The following is a 27,392-nucleotide window of genomic DNA, read 5'->3' on the forward strand; positions in this document are numbered from 1 at the left end:
GTTCTATGTTCCTTCCATGCGTTATTATTTCCAGCCAACAGCAAAGAGAAAACTGCTATCACCAGTGAAACACAAACTCAGAATACGCATACTGCCCCTCTAAAAGCCGAATTACTGATAATGTGCTTACTGATTTCGTCGATTGTTCAAATCATTGTAAATTTCATCCATCACTTAACTAGAAGATAAATATGCAAGCATTGCAAGACCATGACGTGGACTGGGAATGTGCTGCTTCCCTCTATGTGGTGAGGTGGTGGTTGCCAAATTAGCAACCACATTACGGTTCCCTAAAGCAAGGATTATATTTATACATATAAAAGAACATGGAACTTGACCAACGAAATTGTTGAATGACAAGTCTAAGTCTTCTAGCTCTGAAATATTGCCAAGTGACGCTGGGAGATGACCATCAAATTAAATTGTTATCGTCCAGATAGAGATATGCAAGATTCGGGAGGGTGTCACCAAAGTTAGATGGCAATGTTTTCCCAAGCATATTGGAACTTAAGAATAACTTTTGGAGAGAAGACTGATTGTATTTGTACAGGGTTTCTGGGATTCGACCTGATAGCCTATTTTCTTCAAGGTATAAATGAGAAAGATTTGGGAGTTTTCCCAACTCATCAGGAATGGTTCCGGTGAGCTTATTATCAGCAAGCGAGATCAGTTGAAGCTGACTGCTGTTTTTTAGGCTTGGTGGGATTTCTCCGTTGAGATTATTTCCTTCAAGATATAATAACACTAGATTGGATAGGCGGCCTATATCGCTGGGAACTTCTCCTATTAGTAAGTTGCCGGACAGGTCTAGGTACTGTAGATTGGAGCAGTTTGTAAGAGTATCCGGAATGATCCCTCGCAGTGAGTTCTGTCCCAAGAGAAGGTAATTCAATCTTTGGAGACGGTTGAGATGAGGTATCTCGCCGGTGAAGCCATTCATGGTCAGGTCCAGTCCCCAAAGGAACGTTAGATTCCTGAGGGACGGTGAAATCGTGCCTGACAATAATAGGTTCCTAAGGTTCAGCTCAATGACTCGCCCAGGATGCTTCGGGTCGCTGCAGAGAACAACCTCCCAACTGCAAAGGGGGACGCCGACGTGCCATGATCTCAAGGCATGCCTCGAGTCGTTGGTGATGGCCCACTTGAAATCTAGCAGCGACATCATGTCCGTGCTGTTGTCATGGACTGTCCTCATTGAGGAGCAGCGGATTTTTTTTTTTGGAAAAGGGGGGACTCCCCGGCCTCTGCATCTGGAAGATGCATACGGCAACATATATAAATAAAATAGGTTCAACAAAGTCTAAGAGTCGTAAAAGAAAACAATGTCGAGCTCACATAGACCTCGACATGAAAACAAAAAAGTTATAAAGCCACAACCGGCTGGCAGAAATAAAGGTAGGAAAACTAATTGCCTATCCTATTACATGACCGCCATCCAAACCGGTTGAATATATCCCGCGCTACCATCTCCCACCGGACATATCCAGTAACCAAACGCTCCCTGGCCTCCGTCGGAGTGAGTAGGGACCACATACGGATCAACGCCGTAGCACGGAATACAACCTGCAAAAAATGAATAGTAGTTATTCTGTTAAAAGCCAAATCATTTCTGCAGTTCCAAATTGCCCATAACAACGCACAAACTCCTACACGAATGTGTCTAGCTGTAACGGACTCTATCCCATCCAGCCACGTTCCAAATAACGACCCGACCGAACTCGGAGGAGTAATGTTAAAAGCAATTTGCACTGAGCGCCACAAAATCCTTGCCAACGGGCACTCTAGATGCTTAATGGTTTCATCCCGATCACAGAAACTACACCTAGTAGATCCTGTCCAATTGCGCTTAACCAAGTTGTCCTTTGTTAGAATAACCTGTTTATGGACAAACCACATAAACACTTTGATTTTCAAAGGAACTTTGACTTTCCAAACATGTTTGGAGTTAGGAATGACACTCGAGTTAATAACATCGATGTACATCGATTTAACGGTGAATTGTCCAGACCTAGTAAGTTTCCAACACAACTGATCGGGCTGATGTTGTAGCTGAACCTCCATCAGTCTACGCACCAGATGAAGCCAAGCTTCCCATCTATTACCAACAAGCACCCTCCTAAACTGAATATTAAGAGGGGTGGCCTGCATAATCGTTGCCACAAGCGCGTCACGGCGATGCACAATACGATACAGAGTTGGGTACTGTAATGCCAAGGGTGTCTCACCAAGCCAAGTGTCCTCCCAGAAGCGAGTATCGTTACCAGCTCCGACTATAAACTTTGTTCTATTAAAGAAGGCTGACTTAACTCTCATAAGCCCCTTCCAAAATGGCGAATCAGTTGGTCTCATTGTCACCTGTGACAAGGTTTTGGATTGCAGATACTTGTTACGAAGTATCTGTGCCCAAGTCGCATCAGTCCCAACTGATAACTTATATAGCCACTTACTAAGCAGGCATCTGTTCTTGACCTTAAGATTCTCGATACCCAACCCCCCCTGATCCTTGGGACGACAAATAATACCCCACTTGGCGAGTCTATACTTTCTCTTAAGATCATCGCTCTGCCAAAAAAATCTTGACCGATAGAAGTCCAGCCTTTTCCTGACCCCAACTGAAACCTCAAAGAAAGATAGTAGGAACATCGGCAAACTTGTGAGCACCGAATTAATAAGAATTAACCGGCCTCCATAAGACAGAAGTTTGCCCTTCCAACAACTAAGTTTCTTTTCGAACCGATCTTCGATACATTTCCACTCTCTGTTCGTGAGCTTACGATGATGAATGGGTATACCTAGGTAAGTAAAAGGTAAAGCCCCTAATTCACAACCAAACAATTGTCTATAAGCCTCTTGTTCCTCCTTGGCTCTACCAAAGCAGAACAACTCGCTTTTATGAAAGTTAATCTTTAAACCGGACAATTGTTCAAATAAACACAACACCAGCTTCATGTTTCTCGCTTTTGCCAGGTCATGCTCCATGAAGATGATTGTATCATCAGCGTACTGCAAAATGGATACACCCCCATCAACTAGGTTAGGCACCAAGCCACCTACCTGACCGGCGTTCTTTGCCCTGCCTATGACAATGGCCAACATATCGACTACAATGTTGAACAATATAGGGGACATTGGGTCTCCTTGCCTCAGGCCTTTGTGTGTCTGAAAATAATGACCTATATCATCATTTACTTTAATTCCAACACTACCTTTTTGCGTAAAGGATTCTACCTGGCGTCGCCAGGCCTCATCAAAACCCTTCATGCGTAAAGCCTGTTGAAGGAAAGGCCATTTGACTTTGTCATACGCTTTTTCAAAATCCACTTTGAAAACAACCCCATCCAGCTTTTTCGTGTGGATTTCATGGAGCGTTTCATGTAGGACCACAACACCCTCAAGGATGTTCCTGTCCGGCATGAAGGCAGTTTGGGTAGGCTGCACAACAGCATGCGCGATCTGTGAGAGCCTATTGGTCCCGACCTTGGTGAAAATTTTGAAACTAACATTAAGAAGACAGATTGGCCTGAATTGCTCAATTCTCACAGCCTCTGTTTTCTTTGGAAGAAGTGTGATCGTTCCAAAATTTAGCTGAAAAAGATGAAGCTGCCCAGCAAACAGATCATTGAACAAAGGCAACAAATCACCTTTAATGATAAACCAGCATTTCTTATAAAACTCCGCTGGAAATCCATCTGGGCCCGGCGCTTTGTTAGTTTCCATCTGTGAAACGGCCTCAAATACCTCTTTCTCGGTAAAAGGAGCCGTCAGAACATCATTCTCCACAACTGTGAGCTGAGGAACATCCTCAACCCTGGACTCATCCAGAGACACACAATTGTTTTCTGGAGGACCAAACAACTGCTTATAGAACTCAGTAATGTACAATTTTAGGTTCTCCTGTCCTACAATTGTTCCCTCATCTTGCTCAAGCTGAAAGATCCTCTTCTTTCGATGCTTACCATTAGCAATCATGTGAAAAAATTCAGTGTTCGCGTCCCCCTGGACGACTCTCCGTACCTTGGCCCGCAACGCCCACTTCAACTCTTCTTCCCTAAGAAGTTCTTTCAGCCTCAATTCCGCGTCCAGCTTGGTTTGAAGCTCCGCGACTGGCAGAAGCGTGGTTTCTGCCTTTACATCTAGGGACTGAATAAGTGACAGAAGCCTTTCCTTTTCAACCTTATAAATCCCGCTAAGATGCTTAGCTCATCCACGCAGGACACTCCTCAAGTGCCTGATCTTATTCTGCCAGCGCTGAAGCGCAGTGATTCCTCCTGAATCCTTAGCCCACTCTCTAGCTACAAGATCAAAGAATCCTTCACGTTCAAACCAAGCCATCTCAAAGGAGAACACATTCTTGTTCCCCAAATGGGAGGGCTGACCAGAGTCCACAAAAAGCGGCGTGTGATCAGAGATACCACGGGATAAGGCCTGGACTGTTACTAGAGGAAACTTCTGTTCCCAATCGACACTAGCCAACACACGGTCCAACTTCTCATACGTCGGATTTGGCAGCGCATTAGCCCAGGTGAATTTTCTGCTCGAGAGCTCAATTTCTCTCAGGTTCAAACTCTCAATGATAGTATTGAACATGAACGACCATCTGCCGTCGAAGTTATCATTGTTCTTATCCTCACGCCTTCTAATAATATTGAAATCACCCCCCACCAGGTACGGCAACTGCTCGGAACCACACATCCGAACTAGATCAGCCAAGAAATCGGGCTTGAGCTCGGGCTGCGCAGCCCCATAAACCGCAACCAGAGCCCAATTAAACCCATCTCCCTTCGACCGCACCCGGAACTTGACTGCAAAGTCTTCCATAACCACACGGCGAACCTCAAGCATCTCGCACCTAACGCCGAGTAGGATTCCACCCGATCTCCCTCTCGGCGGCAAGCAATGCCAATCAAATTCAATACCCCCCGACAAAGAATTTAGAAACTGAGGCGCAAAATTATCTCTCCCCGTCTCCAAAAGAGCGATAAAATCTAAGTGATGCTCGACAGACACCTCAGCAAGAAACCTTCTTTTAGCCAAGTCTCTCAGACCTCTGCTATTCCAAAAGATTCCTTTCATAGTTCATCGTAAATTGTTTTTGCCGAACGCATCCTAGCACTCCTACGCACTGCGGACAACGGGTATACCTTCCGTTTCCACTTGCGCTTTGGGATAGCTTGACTCTGCAACTGGTCCTCATACCCAGTGTCAGAGGGGCTTGCCAAGCCTATCTCAGTAGAGACCTCCTCTACCCCCGCCTCAGAACTAGAAGGCAAAAGACCCGCACAAAAATTATCAAGCGCCCTGACCCCAAGCGCATCAACCTCCGAATCACACATGGGTTTAACAGCTGCAATATTGCGAATCATCTCTAAGGCCCGCTCAGCCTCTAGGTCAAGTAGATCATTAATAGAATTAGAAATTTCAGTTTCATTACTACCAAGAGAAACCCCTAGTTGATTTGCATTATCAAGAATCTCATCATTTGAAAAATGCAAAATGGAATTGGAAAAATTGACCGACATACCAGTAGTGACCTCGACCTCACGAAGCTTGGCCGCCCTCATGGCGCACCGTTGCTGGATGTCGTCCACATCCGGATGTGCCTGGAGACGGTCACTCACCCGGCGCCCCTCAGACAAGGGATCCTGGATCCCGCCAAACGCAATGACCTCCTCCCGAGAGATCGCGGATGGGGTACGGCCTCCTGCCTCACCCCAACCCGCCGTCCGAGCGCCCTGCATGGGCCGCCCCACAGTGGCACCAGTAGGAAGGGACGCCTGGCGCGCCGCACCAGACGAGGCCATCGCCGATGGTGGTGGAGACATAGCCAGGACCGCCCGTCCTGGCTCCCCAACCTGCACCGGAGAGGGCACCACCATAGGAGAAAGCTCCGAAGCCGCCTGCCCCGAGCCCACTCCTGAAGGCGAAACCGGCACCATCTGAGAAGAAGACACCACGGGAGAAGAAGCATCCGAGTCCTCCTGACCCGGACCTCCTCCCAGGGAAGAAGAGGACACGGGAGCCACCTGCCCCGCATCCCTGCCCTCAGCACAAAAAGAACCCGAGACCGCCTGGCCTATGTCTCCTCCCTGCACACGAGGCCCTGTAAGCTGCGGCGTCTCCTGAGGGGGAACCCCGCGCTGACCAGACGAGGGAGTGGCCACCTGCTGACTCACCTCCTCCGCCCCCCTGACCGCAAGTGATGAAACCCAGAGATCCCCAGAACCCGAGTCCACAGCATCCAGAAAATCCAAAGCAGGCAAAGCGAGCTCAAAGGCCTCCTCGGACTCCACCCGATCGCTCCACAACCTCGGCGGTGCAGAAAAAGGTTCGAAGGACCCAAATCTCAGCGACTTCGAAGGCACCGAGGAGGGCTGAGCAGCCCCATCCCCGGTCGTCGCGGTGTCGGACCCCGGCCCCATAGACAGCTGTCGTCCAGAGTCCTCGGCCGGCGGTTCCTGAACTCCCGCGCCACCGTCACCCTCATGCATATCAACATCAGACACGTGAGCCGGTGCAGACAACAGGCTCTCGTCCTCAAACTCAATAACCAGATTATAAATCCTGCCTCGATAAGCCCATTTAACCACTTCCGGCACATACTCAACATTCAAAATACTGACCAAAACCCGAGCAATCCCTTGAGCTCTGGTGAAAGTCATGTCCACACGCTCAGGCTTCCCCACAAGAATGCCCAAACTGGCCACAACCCGAGCATCCTACAGTGGGGAGGAAGGTGCCCCGGAAAAGCGTAGCCACGCTTGCGTAAGCGGTATGCCCTGAGGCTCAACAAGCTTCCACTCCTGAAACTCAAGGATACCATCAGTACCCGGGACCTTACACATCCCAAAACTCAGCAACCGCTGCAGATCCTCCACAGACGGGCACTTGACCCTGAACATCTTATCAGCAAGACCGACAAGGTCCCACTGGAAATCCCCAGGAGCCAGCTCTCGAAGCCTCTGCACTATCTGTGCCTCAGACACCTCCCCTCTGGTGACCTTGACAATCCCCGTGGTCTTACTCGGAGACTCGTCAGACACCTCGTGCTCAGACGGAGACTCAAAAAAAGTGATCTCAGCACAGTATACTCCATACATCTTGAGTGAAGGGGCCTGATCACGCAGTAAAGGACATTCCCCAGATTCATGTGCCAGCTTACCACAGGTATCACACAAGCGTGCCACACACTCCGCAATGAAGTGACCCTTGTCTCCGCAACGATAGCATAGCATCTTTTCCTTCCTGCATGCCCACTTGGACGCTCTATCAGACTCAGCCTTGTCCATCATCTCCGCGGACACATCAGGCAAAACCTCATTCTCAGGAACCGGAGCAGAAGCAAGAGCCGTCACTACCTCCATCGCGTGGGCGGGCAACATAGGCTCCTCTGCAGCCCCGTAATCAGTCATCTGCTCGACAACGACCGGTGGAGGCGGCGGTCGTGGACGGTACCGGCCCCCTCGCCCGCCCCGACCACCACGATGCCCACGGAAGCCACCACGCTGTCTAGCATCCGGACCAGAAGCACCCTCAACAAAACCACCCTGGGGGCCCAGAAACGGACGCTCGGCCGAACCGTCGCTCTGCCAAGCGTAGCCTCGGCCGCCACCCGTTGACGACGAGCCACGGTGCACACCTGCCCCATACGCGTCAAAACCATCGTCTCCCCATTGTCCCCGAGGCGCGGCATGAGCACCAGCCACAGGTTTGGTGACGAAGTTAGGTGGCGGTGCTTGCCTAGGCAGATGCCCCACAGCCCCCGTCGCCCCTGTCGTTGGCGGCTTAGTCGCCGTGCCGCCCCGACCCGCAGCCCCACTAGTCTGGCCACCACGACCAGGCGCCGATCCTGAGGCCGCATTGACCGGTGCGCGAGCTCCGGCAGACACCGTAGCACTACGCCCGACGACCGCACCCGGCACCGTTCCGCCACGCCCTCCCGTAAGCGACATAGGGGGCACCGCGCCCCGGCCAGCTCCACGACCGATGGCCGCAGATGGCGGTGGCACAGCAGTCGCCGCACCACGACCGCCGCCCGGCGCAGTCCCAGCGCGACCCGTCACGGGAAGCTCGGCCGGTCTCTTCCCCGCCACCCCACGTCCCGCCATGGACGCTAGCGGGGGAATGCGACGCGCACGACCGCCTGGATCCGCCCGCCGATGAGGGAGGCGCCGCACTAGAACCCTACGGCGCGAGCAGGGAGAAGATGATCTGGGTCGACCACTGCATGCCTCCCTCACGTCCTTTTCCAGTAAAACGAGGCCCGACCCAACTGCAGTCCCTTCGCACTGGGCCACATACCCAGCCGAAGGAGGCCCAGTAGCCACCGGAGGCCCACACGCGCCAATCAAGGATTTCAAACGCAGGGCCCTCGCCGCCGCGATCCCGAGCGAAGCCGCCGGCGCCGCCTGCTACCGGCCAGCCGCCGCACGACCGCCCTTCTGCCGTCTGACCACTGCCGTCCACGCCTCCGGCGCAACCAGATCAAAAACAGTAAGTTTGGGAAGACTCACCTTGGGAATTGGACCCCTCCAGGGCCGAGGTGCGTTCGACGCCATCCTCCGATGCACGACACGCCGGAGCAGCTCCAACTTCTCGCCGGACTGCAGTCCGTTCCTTGCCGGGTCCTCGGGAGGGACGACCTTCTCCACCATCTCTGCCACCTCTTCCTCATCTTGGCCGGAGCAAGCCTCACAAAGAATATCCGAGGGAGTAGGCGAGCAGGTCATCGATCCTCCGGAGCGCCCGTCATCTACCTCGTCATCCCCGCTGTCATCATCCGCCAGCACCCAAAATCTCCCACCCACCCTCCGGCGATCACCGGAAGCAACTTCGCGGGCAGATGTCGACGCCCCCGGCTCCACCATCGCCATCGCCATGTACCCCGTCAAGTCAATCATCTCCGTTGCCTTTGTGCGTACGTCGATCTGCACGCAATCGCCGACAACCACGATATAAGAATCAAAATTGAATTGAAACCCCACCTCAATCACGTCGCCGTCCGGAAGGTAGTCGCCGGCGAGCACTTCATTCTCCAGATCGAGGAGCGCCATCCAGCGCGAAGGCAAAGTTAATCGAAGGCGCCCTTCGATCCATACGCCCGGATCCGACCTGTCAGCAAAAGAAACCCGCCATTGATTCCATCGTCTCTCCTCCCGTCCGCTGACAAGCTGCGGCGAGGCGACATGGTCCCCGCCAGATCCCGTCGGCCCATCCTTCCCTCTCGTCGACACCACCGCGCGAGGACTGAGAGAACAAGAACCGATCTGTGCCGGCCCCCCTGCGCCGCCTACGGGCGAGGAGCGCGCCGACCGCGGAAGATCGGCGATCGCCTCAGGCGGCCTCGTTTCCGCCTCGCTCTCCTCCGCTCTCATCGCTCTTGCATGAGATTTATATTGCGATACAGAAGTTTATCCAATGACAATCCAAAGGAGATGTTGAACCATTTTAGTTTCATTACAAAAGGATGGTGCCGACTCCACAAGAAACGAGCAGCGACGACAGTAGTGTAAGGATGTGGGCGAGCCTGGCCGCTTGACTGGCACATGTAAGATGGCCTCCCTTACCTGCAAGTGTGAAGTGTAAATGAGCAGCAACAATGACAATAATAGCATTAGATCGAGGATGCTGCCGACTTCACAAATGATGTGAAGAAAGAGGTTCTTCATCTATCACAGGCTCACAGCTAGCGTAGTTGACGCCAAGACCAAAAAGATGAATGTTTGCTTAGCAGTACTATACTTGATACTTGAGGAGAACAGAGTACGTATGGTATGGCACCTTTGCTCGGCCGGATCGCTCGGAACGGCGGCCTGCTTCCTTCCATGGTTTTGCTGCCGGCCGGGTGGTGAGGTGTGTGTGTGTGTGTGTGTGTGTGTGTGTGAGTTGGATTGCTGAGGCCGCAGGAGTTTAAAAACCCTCTACAGCATCATCACGTCCACAGACTTGCGTCTGAATTATCTGCAATTTTACTCACTGCCTTATCTGAAGGCTGTCCGCTACCGGAGCGAGGACCTCAAGTTCGTCAACCTTGTCAGACCGTTCCACTGCTCCTGAATAATTACTCTGGCAGGATCGTTCCAGTTCTTCTCTGTACTTTTCAGCCACAATCGGACAGAGATATGTCCAGCATTCGTACGTATGGTTTCTTTGTGACGGCCGTGCCTCCTGGATGTGGCGGGCGAGATTCAGGGACGGTTCCTGACATACGGGCGCAGTGCTGCAATTCAGGGACTGTCCAAATCGTTTGGAAAGTATGCGTACAGCATGAAAAGATCCTGATGGTTTTTTCTAAACTGTAGACAATACAATAGGAGTGGTCGGTACTAGGCCAGCATCACAAATCCTGATGATTTTTTCTAAACTGTGATTTTGATTCCTTTTGCTGATTGCTGAGTACATCAACTAATGTACATGTGGGAAACAAAGGGAGAGTGGCAAACATTCAAAAAACCTATGGACCTTAATGCTAGATGTGTGACCTCCTGACCCACAATGTACAGATATTATTGGTGTTATTGAGCAAATCTTCGATAGAAATTCCAGCTCCAACTTGTCTGCCGTGTTGTGCATGGTACTGTCCAAATCATGAGAAATTCTAGCCACACCTTGAGCATAGAAAATGTATGCATGGCAAGACCAAGACGTGGCTGGTAGACCATACACCTATGTTGCAGTTGCGGTGGAACTTGAATAGACAAGTTGCTCTGTCCATTCTCCTTTCAATCTGTCTAACAAGATTCTCCAGCCTCGCACAACTAACACATTTGTTGGGAATAAGCCGTGGCGGATCACGATGCGACGGGCGTCCGTGCGCTAGATCGGGTCCGTGGCGGTGTGACCAGCATCCGTGCGCCAGATCAGGTCCGTGGCGGTGCGGCCGGCGTCGGTGCGTCCAGATCGGGTCCACGAGGCTGGGTCATGGCTTGTGTATGTGTGTCCCGGTGGCGCGTGAGTTCGTGCTCGCGTTTGTGTCCATCGTGTAGGTCTAGAGTCTAGACCGGACGCCGGTGCGTAGCCGCGTCTATGCTCGAGTGCGAGTCGCAGTCCGTTGGCGTCAGTAGCGTGGCCGTAGTTAGTTGTGTGCGTAGTCATCGCTGGCCGCGTCATGTGGAGGTGGCACTTCTACGGGCGTGCCTCATGCGGTTAGGCCGCTGGCAGTGTGCGCTGCGTCCCCAAGAGCTACAAAAGCGGCTGTACTCTGAGTTTTGTAACTGCGTGGTCTGCCCAACTTCATAAAAGGAAAAGGCGTTTGAGCGCCGTGGCGTACGTCGCCGGGAAAACATCAAGTCTCCAGTGCTTCGTCTACCTTCGTCCGGAGAGAGAGCGCCACCCAACAACATTCCAGTCGGCGGCTGTTTTTGCTCCCTCTGAAGGACCAACTAGCTTTCTATTAAGGAGATGATAGGAATCTATTGTTCTAAGTGTTCATACATTTCCGACGAAAATATAAATGTTATGGTGAGGAAAGAACTCTAGCTAGCGGCCTAGAACTATCTATTCTTCACAGACAATTGCACTGTCAAATCACGCAATTACTGTTCCTACTATCTTAAATAAATAAATAAATCAGTATGATAAAACTTCAGTGGTTGAGTCAGTTGTAGTGTACTAGTGTGGCAAATTAGCAACACAAGCCCATGTTTCTAGACCGTAACACAAGCAGAAAAGTTTTACACATTGCCACAACCCCTCTCGTTCTGCAGACGAGCTGCCGCAGCAGCATCATGTGCGGACTGGGAGCGTCGCACGCCTCTATAACGATGCCTCCGTCGTGCTGAAGGTCCTCATCGTCCATTTTCCCCACAGGTTCGCTTTCCATTTCAAGCAGAGGGAGCAGAGCAATTCAGAGTTGTCAGTAGATTACTAAGCGAGACTTCTAGCTGAAGCATTTCCTGCTCTGTTTCCACTAAATTAGCTGCTCTATCCACAGTAAGCAACCTGGTCCTTATTCCATGGCTGTCACTGCTTGCATCTGGCAGACAAGCTTCACGTTTCAGCAAATGGAGTATTATGGCATGTCCTCTGTTTTCAGATATGTTTCTCTCTTCCTAAATCACTTTGAGACAAATCTAAGCTAAGCATGTATTCTCAACTGAACATACGTATTTTGCTCTGTTTTCCATGTGTTGTTATTTCCGCGCGCCAGCAGCAAGGAGAAAATTACAATGACGTGCCTCACCAATCAACACACAGATATGAAAATTCCTTATCTTGAAAGGAGAGAATGAAACAGTGAGAGTCAAATCTTGTCCTCCAAAATCCTAATTACCGATGACCAACGTGCGTCTGCATGGCCGACTGCAAATTATTACAAATTCCAGCCATTACTAAACCAGAAGAAAAGTATGCATGCATCACAAAATCATGACGTGGACTAAAGAACAGTGTATTCTTTGTTGATGATAATCCCCCTTATTATATATAAATGTCTGCGGTTGCGAAATTAACAGCCGCAGGACGGTTCCCTAAAGCATGGATTATACATAATTAACAAATGTTAATTAATCTCAATATACTCTTGACACTGTCTGTACTTTCATATGCTTGTTGGGTAGGTTTGGCTGTCCAAGCCGTTATAAGTTTTTCCCAAAACCCCAATATATTAGAAAAGTCAGCATGACAAGACCAAGACGTGGACTGGCATAATTTGCTTGCAGACCATACAATGGGACTGGCTTAATTTTGGCCAAACGTAACTGGCCAGTAGCCAGCATGACAAATCCTGATGATTGTTTTGAAACTATCCTTTTGATACGTTTTGTTGATTGGTTAGCACTAAGAGCCATGGTCTCACCGGATCATTTATTGCCAAAGAGAAGGTTGGGAAGGTCACAACCCCGAGAATTACACATGGCCAAAAAACAAAACAAGAATGATAGGTTTGCTCTTGACATCTTCTTGGTGAGCATAAAATAGGCCAGGCAATTAAATGCGAGTGACATGAAACCAAATACTGTAACGAGTGCTCTAATCAATTACTCCCTTCGTCCTGCTGAAATTTGAGATGGGCTCTAGGCCCATATAGCAATTTCTGAAAAATCTCTAAGGGCCCATGTGGGTTATATGGCACTAGGTGTAGTGGGAAGTTTAGTCCCACCCCGAAAGTGGAAGAGGAGTTGGACCTCCTTATAAGGGTTTCTCTTCTACATGCTATTGGAGCTTGAAAAGAGAAGAGGCCCTCGCGCACTCCTTCTCCACCGCCCGCCGCGCCACGACGCGCCGCGCCGCGGGTTCAGCCGAGCCAAGCTCACACCTACGCGCTTATTTTTGCTGGGCCACGATCTGAGACGTCGGATCGTGGGCTTTCACGGACTCGGACGTGGGTCGAGCCCACGTCTCTCCACGCGGCTGCACCTGTATAAGTGTGCGGTGTCTCCTAACCCTAGCCGCCACGAAAAGATCACATCTGCTCCACGCGCACGCCCACCGTCGTTCGCCTGCTGCTGCTGCCGCCGGTGACTCCATCCCGTCCGCCGCGTACACGATCGATGGGAGACCAGGTCTCCGAGACCACGCCTTTCTGGTTCCTGTAAGGGGCGAATATGTTTTTGGGCAGCGATTACGCGACTGCTCGCTTCCGATCGTCTACTTCCTCTACGTCTGCGTCGCCTTCATCATCACTGTCGGAGTAATGGGCCATGGGTAGGCTAACCCGTGACCCAGAACCTCTCAAGACATCGGGGCTGGCTGCGCCCCTCAAGGCACCAAGACGAAGTGCCGCCTTCTGGTGGTCGGCTGGAGGAATAGCCGGCTGCCCGTAGATGGCCGAGTTCCAGAAGCTGGCATCAAGACAAGCCGACTCCTAGTGGGCGGCTTCCAGAGAAGCCAGCCCCTAGCAGTCGGCCCGAGGCGCCCCCAAAGCCTGCGCCCTCATTAAGAAAGACAAGACAGGGAGTGGCTACAGCGTAGCCCATCCCCCCTCCCCCCCACGATCCAGGGACGGGCGTGGCCACAATACACCGTACCAGCGGAGATCTCCACCCGGCGCGGCACTGTTGCCACTCCACCCCTGACGTCACCACAAGAAGGCGGAGCCCTGCTCCCACGACGGCTTGTCGGTACGGCCCAAGGACGACGGGCCCCGCCGATCAGCGAGAGCCTGAAAGATGGCTAGAGCCCCACCAGTCGGATCCGAGGGAGGTCAGCCCCCAGCAGTCGGCCCGCCCCTTCCTCGGGACCCACGCGCCATTAACCAGACAAGACGCAGAGTGGCTACAGTAATAGCCCGCCAGGCGGCGGGGCTGTAGCCATGCTCCCCTGACCGAGCCTGCGTCATTAGCTTCACGGCTACAATGATCAGAAGCCGACAAGACCCGCGAGCGGCGGAGGCGGCCTGTCGGCCCCGTACCAGACCAGTCGGCGGGGCCCACCAGGCGGCGGGCCCCAGCAGTCGGCGGAGAAGCCGGCAACCAGAGAGACTGACAGCCAGGTCCCACACCCAGCCGGATTACTATTGTACCCCTGGGGGGTAGGCCTATATAAACCCCCCAAGGCACCCATGCAAAGGGTTCCCAACCTGTTAGAACTAGACCGATCCATAGAGAGAGGAGGGAGCTAGCCTTGCTCTCTTCCACCTCTAGCAAACAGCTCAAGGAGCACCATTGTACTCACTAGTGCTTTAGTGATCATGCGGAGACCCCGCAGAGCAGGACTAGGGGTGTTATCTCCTAGGAGAGCCCCGAACCTGGGTTAAGTGCGCCGGCGTTCGTGTCTACGCCTCATCCCGCTTCCAGGCACCGGCGACGTTCTACTCGCTCCCACCATGATAAGCCATCCATTGGCATATGTCGCACCCAACCCCCGACATTTGGCGCCCACCGTGGGGCGAGGTGCACCGTCGTCCGAAGACCTGCTCTGGACGGGAACCCGGTTCCTCCCTGGCGAGCGCAGCCAACCCGGCACGCCAGATGGAGTCTGCGCCGACGCGCTGCACGGCGCGGAGGTCACCTGCGCGGCGAGCTGGACGGCGCGGAGGTCGCCTGCGCGGTGTGCTGCCTCGCTGATCTTGTCGGCGAGGTTCACCTCTCCGACGAGCTCGCGTCTGATGCGGGCACCGATGGTCCCGAGAGCCGCCTCATCAGCCTCCTCGATCAGCTCCACATCGCCAGCGAGCCTGCTGCAGACTTGGAGTCTGTTGGCTCCACCGACCCGATGCTTGTCGATTCCGACACTGCGTCGCTTGACGCGTTCCCCACCAACATGGTGGTCTACGACGAGCCACTTCCTCACGCGGAGAGCGGCGGAAGCGCCGTCACGGAGGTGCTTGTCATTGGCCACAGCGAGCACTCCGGCGGAGGTGCTCATGACCCGCTCGATGCGGCACTACAAGACCTGACGACGCCCATCCCAGAAGACGCCGATGCCGAGATGCTGGAAGCACGTCGCGCCCAGCTCGTCGAGGGCGCTAAGAAGCTGGCCAGCATGAGACGCCTATCGGAGGCCTACCAGCGCGAGATGGACCGCGCTGTGGGTGGCACGCTGGCTCCTGGCGGGCCCAGCCGCATCGGCACGGTCCAGCAACGCGGCGCGGCCCTCGCCAGCCTATTCGGGGCAAATCGCCCCGTCTACGCCACGCCTGCGGAAAACATACGAGCTGCCCAGGCGGCAGCAGAAGAGCTGGACAAGTTTGAGGGCGAAGAGCGTCGGCAGATGGCGGAGCGCGTCCAGCGATTCCTCGACGCGGCTGCTAAGCAGCACAAGGCCGGCTACCGCATTGAGGCGCCAAACCGGCAAAATGACGACCTGCCTCCCCGCCGAGATCAAGGCGCGACATCCCGGACGCCGACTGGTGGCGTCCGCGGAAGAAGAGACAAGGAGCCGGCTGCCAGCCGCAGCCGGACTCGCATCTCCATCGAGCGCGACCAAGACGGCTGCCTAAGAGCAGTAGAACGACGGGATGACTGTCCGCCTCCTCCCCCTCGCAGGGAAAGGTGCGTCTCCCCGCCGCCTGTTGAACACCCGACACTCGGCGACCGCCTTGGCCGCCGAGAAGGAGTCGGAGAGAACGATGCCCGCCACCGGATCGACCGTCTCCACCGATCCCTGGCGCTAGAAGAAGAAGAAGAGCTGGGTCCGCCTTGTTTTGGCCCCCGCATTCGAGACGAGCCCTTCCCCAAAGGGTTCACGCTCCTGAGAGACACGCCCAAATACACCGGCTCCGTGAAGCCGGAGGACTGGCTGGTCGACTACTCCACGGCCGTCAGCATCGTGAACGGCAACAAGCGCGTTGCCGTGAAGTACGTTCCGCTCATGCTCCAGGGCACGGCCCGGACATGGCTGAACAGCCTGAAGCCCCGCAGCATCAACAGTTGGGTTGACTTCACCGAATCCTTCATCCGCAACTTCACCAGCACATACAAGCGGCCGCTCAAGCCTCGGCAGCTCTCCTTGTGCGTCTAAGGCCCCAACGAGTCGACTCGCGACTATCTCACACGCTGGGTCGAGCTCCGCAACTCATGCGAAGGCGTGCACGAGGTGCAGGCCATCGAGTACTTCACCGCCAGGTGCCGAGAGGGCACCCTTCTCAAGCACAGACTTCTCTGCGACGAGCTGGCGACCCTCGACGAGCTGCTGATCATAGCAGACAAATACGCTACGGTCGACTCCTCTATGAAGGCAGAGATCCAAGTTGATGCATCTGGAAAAGTTGCCCCTCAAGCTCCTCGGACCCCGGCTGGCGACACCAGCCGGCGCCAGCAACCAAGTGACAACAAGCGCAAGGCCATGCAGCCGGCTTCCACAAGCTGGCAGGTGGCGACAGTCGAAGACCAGCAGCCGGAAGGGCAGCCTCCGTCCAAGCGCCAGAAGGGCGGCAAGCCCAATTGGCTGCCTGCTTTCTCCTATTAGCAGACTCTTGATGCGCCCCGCAAATTTCACAGCGGCGCGAAGCCGTCCAACCACACCACTCGGAAGTGCCATTGGCTCACCAGGATCGCCAAGGGAGACGGTCTTCTGCCTCCTCCGCCTGCTGGGCAGCCGGCTCCTCCCCCCCCCCCAGCAGCTGGCGGTTCGACCAGTCGGAGCCATACAAGACGAGTATCCTGAAGAGCACGGAGCTTATGTCGTGTTCACCAGCGTGGCCGACAATAAGTACAGCAGACGGCAACGACGGCAACAAGTGAATGCAGTGGCATCAGAGACCCCCGAGTTCATGCACTGGTCTGAGAAGCCCATCACCTGGAGCAGAGCCGACCACCTGGAAGTAATGCCCAATCCCGGCTCTTACGCCCTGTTTCTGGATGCCACCTTTGCCACAGATAGGCGATCTGCTCGCTTTTCCCGAGTTCTGATAGATGGCGGCAGCAACATCAACATCCTGTACAAGGATACCATGGAGAAGTTAGGAATCAAACAAAGGCAGCTTCAGCCCAGCCGGACCGTATTCCATGGCATAGTTCCTGGCCTTTCCTTCTCACCAATCGGCAAGATCCAGATAGACGTTCTCTTTGGAGACAAAGGTCACTTCCGCCGAGAGCCAGTCTGGTTTGAGGTGGTGGACCTTGAGAGCCCATACCATGCACTGCTTGGCTGGCCTGCTCTGGCCAAGTTCATGGCGGTCCCCCACTATGCTTACCTCAAGATGAAGATGCCGAGTTCCAAGGGGATTCTGACCATAGCAGGGGATTACAAGAAGTCATCCGCTTGCGCAGCAGATAGCAGCCGGCTGGCCGAGTCCCTTGTGATCGCGGCCGAGAAGCGGCTCCTTGACCGAGTTGTGGCGATGGCAGGAAAGCAGCCAGAAATGTCACCCAACCCCAAGGAGTCGGAAGCCGAGGGCTTGTTCAAGCTGGCCAAAGAGGCAAAGAAGATACCCTTGGACCCGGAGCACCCGGAGAGGTACGCTGTCGTAGGTGCAAACCTTGACAGCAAATAGGAAGGCGAGCTTGTCGATTTCCTCCGTGAGAATCGGGACATCTTTGCATGGTCACCTAAGGACATGCCGGGTGTTCCGACGGATTTCGCCGAGCACAAGTTACAAGTCCGGTCTGATGCCAAGCCAGTCAGGCAGCCCTTGCGCCGCCTGTCAGAAGAGAAGAGAAGAGTCGTTGGAGAAGAGATAGCCCGGCTGCTAGCAGCCGGCTTCATCATGGAGGTGTTCTTTCCAGGGTGGCTGGCCAACCCAGTCCTTGTGCTGAAGAAAAACAAGCAGTGGCGCATGTGTATTGATTACACCAACCTCAACAAAGCCTGCCCCAAAGACCCATTTGCTTTGCCAAGAATTGACCAAGTGATAGACTCCACAGCCGGATGCGAGCTGTTGAGTTTTTTGGATGCATACTCAGGGTATCACCAGATCAAGCTGAACCTGTCAGACAGGCTGAAGACCGCCTTCATCACACCATTTGGAGCCTTCTGCTACTTGACCATGACGTTCCGCTTGAGGAATGCCGACGCCAAGTTTCAACGTTGCATGCAGAAGTGCCTCCTCAAGCAACTCGGCAGGAACGCCCACGTTTATGTGGACGATGTTGTGGTGAAGACGGAGAAGCGTGGAACGCTTCTAGAAGACCTCAAGGAGACCTTTGAGAACTTGCGCCAATTTCAAATCAAGCTCAACTCGGAGAAATGCATCTTCGGAGTACCAGCCGGTCAGCTTCTTGGCTTCCTGGTCTCAGAGCGCGGCATAGAGTGCAACCCTGTGAAGATCAAGGCCATCGAGAGGATGGAAGTGCCCACCCGACTGCTCGACGTACAAAAGTTCACCGGCTGTTTGGCGTCCATCAGCCGTTTCATCAGTCGGCTGGGAGAGAAGGCTCTTCCCCTGTACCAGCTCATGAAGAAGACCACCTTTTTCGAGTGGAACGACAAGGCAGATGAAGCTTTTCTCCAGCTAAAGAAGATGCTGACCACTCCACAGTCATAGTGGTAGAACGCAAGGAGGAAGGCAAGGCACTACCAGTCCAGAGACCGGTGTATTACCTGAGTGAAGTGCTATCAGCCTCCAAGCAAAGCTACCCCCACTATCAGAAGATGTGCTACGGCGTGCACTTTGCCGCCAAGAAATTGAAGCCGTATTTTCAAGAGCACCCAATCACTGTTGTCTACACTGCTCCGCTTGCCGAGGTAATTGGAAGTCGGGATGCCTCAGGCCGAGTGGCTAAATGGGCCATAGAGTTGGCCCCCTACACCATCTACTACCAGCCTCGCACCGCCATCAAGTCATAAGCACTGGCCGACTTCATCGTCGACTGGGCCGAGACCCAGTACCTGCCACCAGCGCCAGACTCCATCCATTGGCGGATGCATTTTCATGGTTCCAAGATGCGCACCGGTCTGGGAGCCGGCATCGTCCTCACCTCTCCCAAAGGCGACAAGCTCAGATATGTGCTGCAAATCCATTTTGCCGCCTCCAACAACGTTGCTGAATAAGAGGCACCCATTCACGGGCTCCGGCTTGCCAGAGAACTCGGCATTCGCCGGATCCTGTGCTATGGTGACTCTGACTTGGTGGTCCAGCAGTCGTCGGGCGACTGGGACGCCAAAGATGCAAACATGGCTAGCTACCGCTTCCTCGTCCAGCAACTCAGCGGATACTTTGAAGGGTGCGAGTTCCTCCATGTGCCAAGAAATGACAATGAGCAAGCAGATGCCTTAGCGCGAATCGGCTCCACCCGTCAAGCAATACCAACCGGCGTCGCCCTACAACGCCTCCTCAAGCCGTCTGTCAAGCCATCGCCAGAGTCGGATTCCATCTTTGTGCCGGCTCCTCCTGAAGCAGTCGGATCCGACTTAAGGACCCCAGCAGCCGGTACGAGGAATCCGACAGGCGACTCGGGGACCGCAACAACCGCACCTGGCCCAGGGACTTCAGAACCCGGCTCGGGGACCGCAGCAGTCGACCCGGGGACTTCATCGACTCAGCAAGCAGCAGCTGACTCCAACTCGCCGCCTCCCGGCCCAACCGCCCTCGTGCAAGTTGCAGTCCTAGCAGTCGAAGAAATTGCAGCACCTTCATGGGCCCATCCCATCCTCAACTTCCTGGTAAACAAAGAGCTGCCGACGGATGAGATCTTGGCCCAACAAGTGCAACGCCGGGCAGCAGCATACACCATAGTCAACAGAGAGCTTGTGAGGCGCAGTGTCACTGGTGTCTACCAGCGCTGCGTGGAGCTAGAGCAAGGCCAAGCAATCCTCAAAGACATCCATCAAGGCGAGTGTGGTCACCACGCGGCTTCAAGAGCACTTGTCGCCAAAGCTTTCCGCCATTGTTTTTTCTGGCCGACTGCTCTAGAAGACGCCAAAGACTTGGTCCAGAAATGCAAAGGGTGCCAGAAGTTCCGTTCCAAGCCACATCAGCCGGCTTCTGCACTCAAGACTATTCCCATTGCCTGGCCCTTTGCTGTCTGGGGCCTAGACATGGTGGGACCATTCAAAACAGCGCGAGGTGGCATGACTCATCTGCTTGTCACGGTGGACAAGTTCACCAAGTGGATAGAAGCAAAACCAATCAAGAAGCTGAATGGTCCGACTGCTGTGACTTTCATCTCCGACATCACCATCCGGTATGGCATACCACACAGCATCATCACCGACAATGGCATGAACTTTGCCAAAGGTGCCTTGGCCCGTTTCTGCGCGACGCAGGGCATCCGACTGGACTTAGCGTCCGTTTCCCATCCGCAATCAAACGGCCAAGTAGAGCGAGCAAACAGCCTCATCTTGTCCGGCATCAAGCCCCGACTGGTCGAGCCTCTGGAGCGCTCGGCCGGCTGTTGGCTCGATGAGCTGCCGGCCGTCCTTTGGAGCCTGCGCACAACTCCAAACAAATCAACCGGCTTCACGCCTTTCTTCCTCGTCTACGGTGCCGAAGCCGTCATCCCAACGGACATGGAATTCGACTCCCCTCGAGTCACCATGTACACCGAAGAGGAGGCAGAAGAAGCACGTCAAGACGACGTCGATCTGCTGGAAGAGGGCCGGTTGTTGGCACTCAGCCGGTCCAGCATCTACCAGAAGAGCCTGCGCCGATACTACAACCGGAAGGTCAAGCCGAGATCTTTCCAAGAGGGAGACCTTGTGCTCCGGCTGATCCAGCGAACAGCCGGCCAGCACAAGCTCTCAGCGCCTTGGGAAGGCCCCTTCATCATCAGCAAAGTGTTGGGCAACGACTCCTACTACCTGATTGACGCCCAGAAGCCTCGAGCGCGCAAGAGGGATGACTCTGGCAAGGAGACAGAGCGGCCATGGAATGCAAATATCCTCCGAAGATTTTACATTTGATGCAGTATGTACCACGCTACCTTTTGTATTAAAGTACGAAGACTCAGGGTCCCCCGAGAAGAGCTCAGGGACTGCCCTCTTTTATCTATATGATAAGAATTATGCCTATGAATGTGTCATTTTCTTTATGCCGCTTGGCACCGGGTCCGACTAGTCGGCCCGGGGACTTGCCGCCTTGCACTATGAAATGCTTCCTGCAGCCGGACAAGTAATGTGTTGGCACTTAAGCAGTCTCCTGCCAAAGCCGCAGCTCGCAGAGCGACTCTCTGGTGGGCAGGATTAAGGCAGAAAGGGTGCCCACGTGAAAAAGGCTAAGGACCCAAAGCATGTGCATAGTTCAAGCCGGCTTCCCGCCTCTACGACCGGCTGTTGAGCAGCCGGCCGGCCGGCTTCTACTTAACTTGCTAAAAAACTCTAAAACGGCTAAGTACTTGCCTCCCCGGAAGTAACTAAGTACTTGACCCAGCCATAGTCCGCAGAGCGGCTGTTCGGCTTGCAAGACGGCAACCAAGGGAAGGCGGCAAAGGAAAGAAGCCAAAGAGAAGCAAGCAAGAAAAGATAGAACTCGGAAAAATATTTTACATAGAAAAAGGCCCCTTGGCCGATATTCAACGGAAGTTTGAGATACACCCCGCGGGTGGAATTGTGCAAAATTAACAAGTTCGTCGAGACCGATAGGCAGGTAAAGCAAAAGATAAACTGGCGGCCTAGGGAGCGGCAGACGGGTTCGATGGATCGGAGGAGTCGGTGGCGCCGGTTGGTGGAGCGGCCGGCTGGTCAGTCTCCGCTTGGTCGCCTCCAGTGGTAGCCGGCTCGCTTAGGCGTGGCTCGTTGCTGGAGGCGCGGTCGAGCTGAGGCTGGCCGTCCGCTCCGACCTCTGGCGCCTCCTCTTTGCCTTCCTCCTCCGCCTCGCCTTCTTCCTCGCCGCTGGAGTCGATCACCTCGGCCGAGTCCTCGCCGTCCTCCAGGTTCAGCCCGAACCATTCTGGTCGCGCCTCGGCGCCGTTTTCAACCCGCTCCGGGACGAAGACGCTGGTGTCGGTGTACTCGGCGATTGCCGCCGCACGCTTGACGAGGTCATCTTCCACGACCGCCAACTCCGCCTGAGCCTCTAGCCGAAACGTGGCCAACTGGGCTAGATTTAGCCCAGGGTACCACGCCTTGACGAATTCCAAGGCCCGGCGCGCTCCAGCCTGGGCCGAGGAGCCCTTCCAGGCCTCAAGACGGCCGGCCGCCACCTCTAGCCAGTCGGCAGTCCGACTGGGAGTGCGTGGTGCCGGCATGTCCGGCCACAGGGCGGCGATCGCCTGGGCGCCGACACGCTGAAGATGGCGCAGCATCCGGTGAGCCGGCCGAAGACGGGCCTCGATGCTCAGGAGCTGCTCGCTAAGGGTTCGGGGGGCGTCATCAGCGATCTGTGCGCCTTCCGCCCTCCGTCCTTCGCGATCAGCTTCAGTGGCCTGATTGGCGGCGTCTGAATGACCAAGGAAGAAGTCTGCCAAGACAGAAAGCAAAGAGCCAAAAGTTAGAGACAAGAGACCGGCTCGACCAGCAGCCGGCAGCTCAAAGAAGGAAAAAGAAGGAAGCTCACCATCGACTATGTCTTCGATCTCGTGAAAGCCGGAAGTCAGCATCGCCTCCTTGTCGGTCCACGCGGAGCGTTCGGTCGCGAACTTAGCAAGGAGGCCGGTCTCCTTGTCCTCCGTCTCCTTCTGAGCCTTCATGAGAAGCTCCGCCTGTTCCGCCAATTGCGCGACAAGCCGGTCACGCTCTTCAGCCAGCTTGCTGCACTCCTCCTCCTTAGCGCGTAGCGCAGTGTTGGCTTCGCGCTGCTGCTGCTGCAAGGCGGTGTTGGCCTCTGCAGAAGAAAAGAAGGGAAAGGCATCAGTTGCGAGCAGAGAAGAGGTAGAGTCGCCGGGGAGATCCGGCCCGACTGCTCAGCAGTCGGCCCGAATCTCGGGGACTACAGCCCGCGGGTGCGCCAGCGCGCCCCTGTGGAGAAAGGAGTCATCAAAATCAACAGAAAGAAGAACAGTTGCCGGGGTGATCCGGCCTGACTGCTCAGCAGTCGGCCCGAATCTCGGGGACTACAGCCCGCGGGTGCGCCAGCGCGCCCCCGCAGAAAAAGAAGAAGACTTACTTCGGCTCTCCGACAAGTCGGTAGCACGTTGATCCAACTCCTGGACCTTGGAGTTGAAGGCGGCAGCACGAAGGTTATGATAATCCTGCAGCAAGGATATCAGCACTCAGAGCCTGCTAATTAAAGTTCCGAGCTGCCTGCTCAGCAGCCGGCCCGAAACTCGGGGACTACACCCAGTGGGTGCGCTGACGCGCCCCCACGAAGCAATACAAGAATTCAAAACGAAGAGGCAAGAAGCGTACCCGGATGGCCTCTCGCGATTCCAGAGACGCCTTGTTGCAGTGCTTGATAGTGTCGGCTTCGGAGGAGTTTGGCTTGAACATCCAGGATTGCCTTGTTCAGAGGGCCTGTCCCGCCACCCCGCACCCACCAAGTGGGCACAGTGCTGGTCGCCTCGGTGTCCGGGATCGAGGAGCTTGCGGTGCCGATCTCCAGCAGGCGTGGCGCCGAAGTCGCCTTTGCAAGTCGGCGGCGCGTCGGCGTGCCGACCTCAAGAGTCGGGCCCGTCGCCACCTCGTTTCTAGTTGGCGGCACCGGCGGGTCCGCCGGCTACTCGCCTTGCACGCTCCCGGACGGTGGCGGTGGAGGCACAATCACGTTCGGCATGGCGACGTCGCCGCCGTCCCTCTCCATGATCGGGTGCACGTCGCCGACTTCTCTAGTCTGCGCCACGAACTCCGGAGGTGGCGGCACAGAGCTCAGGGGAGTGATGAATATCACCGACTAGCGGTGCACGGCCTCCTCGGCCTGCTTCTTCGCCGCGTAAGCTGCCTCGGCCTCCGCTAGTTTCTTCAGGGCGGCAGCCTCTGCCTTCTCTGCTTCCGCCTTCTCCAGGCGGGCGGCTTCCTGCTCCTCGCGCGCTTCCTACGCATTCCGCTCCCTCGCCTCCCGGAGGTCGGCGGCCGGGTCGATCCGCCGAGTGGTGGTGGAAGTCTCTGCCGACCCCACGATGGAGGCGGCGGCCGATTTTTCGAGAGAGAGCAGAGGCCTAGATCATGGGAAACAAAGTAAAGAAATTCAGGCAGAATCAACAAGGAAAAAAATGAAGGCGCGAGAGGAAGGAAGCACTTACGCAGAAACCAGCTGCGGCTCCTTCACCGCCTTGCGGAAGCGGATGCCTTCGTGGCCGCTTCATCCCGCTTGGTCGCTGCGGCCGAGCCCTTGGGCTTCTTCGGCCGGCTGCCGAACAAGCTCGGCGCGGCCCTACGTTTCTTCGCGCCGCCCTGGGCATCCGGCGCAGCAGACGAGCTCATGCCCGACTGGTCGGACCCTGGCTGGTGGCGCGGGGCGACTTCCCCCGCATCGTCGTCAGGCCAGTCCTCGAGGCTGGCTCCTAGCCTCGAGCCGCCTGCTTCGCCGCCTCCTCCCTCAGCGTCGTCCTCCAAGGCCGCTGCCCCCAATTCGGGGTCATCGACGTCGCTCTCCGCTCGGTCGGGGAGGAATCGGCGCTCCAGCCCCGCGGCACCGGCTCCGGCTGGAGAAGGGGGCTCTGTTCAAGGCCGATTGGTCAGGTTGGACAGGCCGAACTCGGCAACAAAAAGGATAGAGAAAAGAAAGATAACTTACCATAGGTGGGGGGTTGGCGCGTGAATACGGCTCCTTGCCAAACCGCCACTCCTCCGTGAGCTCGCAGTTCGCAAGATAGTTCACCATGTGAGCTACCTCTGCGTGAGGCATCTCCTTGGTGCACAGCCGGCTTGGGTCCCGATGCCCGCTCATCTGGCAGATCATGTGAGGGCGGCTCTGGAGCGGGAGCACCCGGCGCGCGACGAAGGCGGATAGCAAGTCGGGCCCGGTCAGGCCCTCCGACTGTGTCAGCACTCAGAGCCGCGCGATGGCGGCGGCTCCAGAAGGCGACAGCGTCTTGGCCCGGTACGACCAGTTGGGCCGCCTCCCAGCCGGCGGGCCGGCTTCGTAAGCCGGCAAGTTGACCCAGTCGCCCTCCGGGAAGACGCTCTTCACGTAGAAGTACGACCGCTGCCACATCTTCACCGACTTGATCAGCGGGATGGGAGGGAACGGATTTTCGGCCGCCGGCCTCCGCACCGCAATAAACGCGCCGCACGCCCGCGACGAGGATGCCGAGCTTGATGTAGAAGAACTCCCCCAAAAGCTCGATGGTGGGGAGGACGCCGAGGAAGCCTTCGCACAATGTGACGAAGGCGGACAGCAGCACCACCGTGTTCGGGGTGAGGTGGTGCGGCTGAAGACCGTAGAACTCGAGGAAGGACCGGAAGAAGCTGCTCGCCGGCAGGCCGACGCCGCGCAGGCAGTGCGAGCGGAAGACGACCTGCTCGCCCTCCTCCGGCGCCGGCGAGATCTCCCTCTTCGGCGCGAGGCGGACCTTCACGTAATCTTTGCCGGGCAACCGCCGCATCTGGCGGAGGAAGTCGATGTGGTCGTCGTGAACTTCAGAGCCGTCCCATGCTCCGGAGCGCGCCATGGGGGCGTGGGTTTGGAGGATGAGCTCATCGGAGACGAACCACCGCGGTGCTGAGCGTGGCTTGGAGGCACTACGGCAAGAGGACAAAGAAGGAGGAAAGAACGGGGAGGAGGGACGCGCGTGCTCCGCCGCTCCCCCTCCTCCCCCTACTTATAGGCCTATGGGCTGCGAAGCCGAGGAGGCGATCGTGGGATTTACTATGCCCACGACCCCACGCCCCCACGTTTATCGTGCGAGTTACTGCGTGCAGTAACTATGCGGGAAACTCAACCGCCCACCTCGGCCGCAACGGATCCGCTCGCGTGCCGAGGCGCGGTAGTGGTAAGTGTTGGAAATATGCCCTAGAGGCAATAATAAATGGTTATTATTATATTTCTTTGTTCATGATAATTGTCTATTGTTCATGCTATAATTGTATTGTCCGGAAATCGTAATACATGTGTGAATACATAGACCACAACGTGTCCCTAGTAAGCCTCTAGTTGACTAGCTCGTTGATCAACAGATAGTCATGGTTTCCTGACTATGGACATTGGATGTCATTGATAACGGGATCACATCATTAGGAGAATGATGTGATGGACAAAGACCCAATCCTAAGCATAGCATAAAGATCGTGTAGTTTCGTTTGCTAGAGCTTTTCCAATGTCAAGCATCTTTTCCTTAGACCATGAGATCGTGCAACTCCCGGATACCGTAGGAGTGCTTTGGGTGTGCCAAACGTCACAACGTAACTGGGTGACTATAAAGGTGCACTACGGGTATCTCCGAAAGTGTCTATTGGGTTGGCACGGATCGAGACTGGGATTTGTCACTCCGTATGACGGAGAGGTTTCTCTGGGCCCACTCAGTAATGCATCATCATAATGAGCTCAATGTGACTAAGGCGTTAGTCACGGGATCATGCATTGCGGTACGAGTAAAGAGACTTGCCGGTAACGAGATTGAACAAGGTATTGGGATACCGACGATCGAATCTCGGGCAAGTAACATACCGATTGACAAAGGGAATTGTATACGGGATTGATTGAATCCTCAACATCGTGGTTCATCCGATGAGATCATCGTGGAACATGTGGGAGCCAACATGGGTATCCAGATTCCGCAGTTGGTTATTGACCGGAGAGGCGTCTCGGTCATGTCTGCATGTCTCCCGAACCCGTAGGGTCTACACACTTAAGGTTCGGTGACGCTAGGGTTGTAGAGATATGTGTATGCGGAAACCCGAAAGTTGTTCGGAGTCCCGGATGAGATCCCGGACGTCACGAGGAGTTCCGGAATGGTCCGGAGGTGAAGAATTATATATAGGAAGTCAAGTTTCGGCCACCGGGAAAGTTTCGGGGGTTACCGGTATTGTACCGGGACCACCGGAAGGGTCCCGGGGGTCCACCGGGTGGGGCCACCTATCCCAGAGGGCCCCGTGGACTGAAGTGGGAAGGGAACCAGCCCCTAGTGGGCTGGGCGCCCCCCCATGGGCCTCCCCCCATGCGCCTAGGGTTGGGAACCCTAGGGTGGGGGGGCTTCCCACTTGCCTTGGGGGGCAAGGCACCCCCTTGGCCGCTGCCCCCACCCTAGATGGGTTTGGCCGGC

General features: G+C 55.2%; 1 pseudogene; it reads right to left on the minus strand.

Annotated features, from left to right (window-relative positions):
- Positions 1 to 174: 174 nt before the first annotated feature.
- LOC123493464 (uncharacterized) lies at positions 175 to 9,856 on the minus strand (annotated as a pseudogene).
- Positions 9,857 to 27,392: the final 17,536 nt, after the last annotated feature.

The sequence above is a fragment of the Aegilops tauschii genome, chromosome 6 (assembly GCF_002575655.3).
Source record: "Aegilops tauschii subsp. strangulata cultivar AL8/78 chromosome 6, Aet v6.0, whole genome shotgun sequence".
In the NCBI taxonomy this organism is placed as follows: domain Eukaryota; kingdom Viridiplantae; phylum Streptophyta; class Magnoliopsida; order Poales; family Poaceae; genus Aegilops; species Aegilops tauschii.